The sequence below is a fragment of the Tupaia chinensis genome, unplaced genomic scaffold (genome assembly GCF_000334495.1).
Source record: "Tupaia chinensis unplaced genomic scaffold, TupChi_1.0 Scaffold139484_1, whole genome shotgun sequence".
Classification (NCBI taxonomy): Eukaryota; Metazoa; Chordata; class Mammalia; order Scandentia; family Tupaiidae; genus Tupaia; species Tupaia belangeri.
Genome location: NW_006199369.1, coordinates 1,269,689 through 1,272,923, shown reverse-complemented (window position 1 = coordinate 1,272,923; position 3,235 = coordinate 1,269,689).

Sequence of the window (3,235 nt, the reverse complement as noted above, 5' to 3'; positions counted from 1 at the left end):
GAGTCTTAGTTACAAGGTCCATGAGTATCTTAGAGTGACTGGGAATGATGTGCTCTAATCATACTGCCAGGAGTGAACAGCAAAGTATCTCTGGTGAGGACTCTTCTATGCACCAAGTGGACAGAGTTTCTTAGATTAGCACATGGTTAATCTGTCCATCTCTGTTTGGGTGAACCAGTATACCTGGAGTTATCAGGTCTGGGAGTTCCCGTTATGCTCTCTGTTTTACCAGGTGAAGCAAGGAATTGGGCTCCATGCGTCACACTCGTCTACTGCTCAATGCAATCTTATCACTACAGAGTCTACTCTGTGTACTGTGGTGAGCTCAACTATACACGCAGTGAGCACCTTGCTCCAAAATGAATATTGACTCCTTTCTCCTAATTTTGCAAATGCATAGGAAGTGCTCACACATAAAGAGGTGAGTTAAGTTGTTTCCTGCAGGATTTCTTCATGCTTGGGAAATTTAGGTTGCCATGTGGACTCTCCTATTTCTCCTATTTACATTCACTTTGAGAATGGATATGTAAATGAACAGCACTGCCACTTCCTCAAATGCAGAACTAGGAATTTTCCAACCCACTGTGTACCCACTGAGCATTTCTCTAGATTGACATAATTACAGGTCACCCACTGATCTGTGGACTTAAACAATGGAGCTGATTATATGCTATATACATACTGCATGAATTATATCTACCTTTATTTCTCTTAGTCATTAAATGTTCAAAAGTGGTGATAAATTTTCTCTACTTCAATATATTGCCCTGACATGAAAAGCACTAAAAGGAAATTAAAGTTTCATAAAAACTCTAAAATCCACTGTACATATTTCCTTGTCAGACAACCTGTTTTTAGTAAAGACTTGTAGGAGATTTGGTTTCAATCAGTGTAAATTTAAATAAATTCAATCGAATCCCCACTTTCCCTTCTAACTATAAATCTGGAAAAGCCTGCAGAATTAATCCGTGTTTATTCTCTAAGTAAGATCAATAGGAAAGACATTTTATTGATAGCAAACAAAAACTTACAATTACAGTAGGTGGTTAGTATGAGTCTTTGACTCTAAAGATATAATAGAATTATATAAAACTCTGTCACCTTAAATCAAGATATATAAACATAAACTCCTGTTGTCAGGAGAAGCTAAAGCTATGTTGAGGGTGATTTCTTGTGCCCTATAAAAATCAAACAAAAATAAAAGAAGAATATGCTGATAAAGAAAATGGCGTTGAGGGTGATTTCTTGTGCCCTATAAAAATTAAACAAAATTAAAGGAAGAATATGCTGATAAAGAAAATGGGGAATTTTTGCATGTTTATAGCCAATTTCACCTCCAAATGTAAAACATGGAGTTTGAGTCTCAAAACATAAAATATTACCTCTAATACAGACCATTTATTTTTTTTCTTTATTTTTTAGAGAGATTTTTTGCTATAGGGTTTGTGGGCTTGCTTATTTTTTAGAGAGTTTTTTTTGCTATAGGGTCTGTGGGCTTGCTGGGGAGACAGAGCGATAGAAAGTGAGAAATCACCCCCCAGGGGGGATGGTCATGCCACAATTCCTTCCCCTCCATTTTTTCTCTTAGGTTTTTGGGCATGCTTGCACATATGCCCAGCATGAGTTTTAAGTCAGGTCTGGGACTTGAACCGCAGTTGACTATGTGGGAGTCCAGTGACATAACCATTACACCATCTGCTGGTCCCAATTTCTTTATTCTTATGAATTTAGTGTCAAAGAATGAGTGACATACTCTAAGAGATGGTCCTCAGTTCTCAAGGCTAGACGTAAGAATTCCCATGATCCTTCAAGCCCTAACATTATAAGATCACAACGACCAGACCTCATGGAAGGAGAGAGTAGAACAGTGGTTACTAGAAGCTAAGACATCCTGAGAGAAGGGCAGATGGGGAGCAGTTGGCTCATGAATACAAAGTTACAATTAGATAGGAGGACTAGTGTCCTGTAGCACAGTAGAGTGACTATAGTTAATACCAATGCATTGTATATTTCATGATAACTTAAAGAGAGGGTTTTAATGTTTCCAATACAAAGTAATATCAGATGATTGAAGTGCTAGATAGGCAAATTACTTTGAGTTGATCATAACACGTTATACTCATGCACCAAAATGTACTCGATAAATATGTATAATTATTCTATCAACATTTAAAAAATTAAAAACTAAACTTTTTAATAATGGCCTTAGCATGGAGTTATGGACCAAAGTACAAATGAAAAGAGCCATCACACGTTGTAAAAAAAGTCTGCTGAGATTTGCCAAACACATCAACTGTGCTAAGCCAAGCATGACCACAGCTCGAGTAGAAACAATTCACTCACAGCCATATGTTTTGGATAAGACCACAGCCAAAGAGATCCAACGATACCTTGGCATGGATTCATGTTCTAAAATATGCCCACTGACTGTTACAGCGATGTTCCTGATTTGTAAATTCTAACTCTAACTACCAAGGCTGTATTGAGACGAACTTTCATCCTCAAAACCTCAGAGGCATCCTCAATGACGCTTTCCTCCTTTGAGATACTCTGGTTTCTCAGGGTATATACTCTCCTTTTCTGCTATAACTAATAAAATACTTTTGATTTTGGGTATTCTCGTCATGGTCTTGATGGAGCAGTATCATAGTTTCTAAATCACAAAGCTGTGGTAAATATACAATAACCTAGGTACCGGGCACTAATGAGTGTTAATATTATGAGCTACTGCCATGAAGCAGTTGACAATGATTGTCTTTGAATCCATGCCCACCCTTCTTTGCCCTGCTTCATGATACTGGAGCTCGACCCAATATCATTTCTGTTTGTAGTTGACAGAATGGCATATGTAGGGATACCGGTAGTGTCTCCCTTCAACACATTCCCAGCTAGGCAAGCAAACAAGTGGGCTTCCAGATTCTTAGACTCAGTCTGTTTCCATATACTTCCACTTTGTCTTTTTGACACCTTAACAGAAGGTTTTGTGTTCACCAGTTCAAGCGTATGCTTTCCAGTTCACCAGTCTCACTCCACAACCATGGACCAGGTCCAGCCCAGAGCAACCCAGACAACCTCTCCACTGTGCCACTGGCCAGGCTGTACCTACAAGGTCTGAAGTTCAGTTTTGAGCAAGAGGCACAGTCCAAGTGCACTCCCTCTCTGTCCTGTCCCTAGTTTCTTCCTTTACAGTTCACTTTCATTCCTTCTTTCCTTGGCAGGAAGAAAGCTTCCTGCA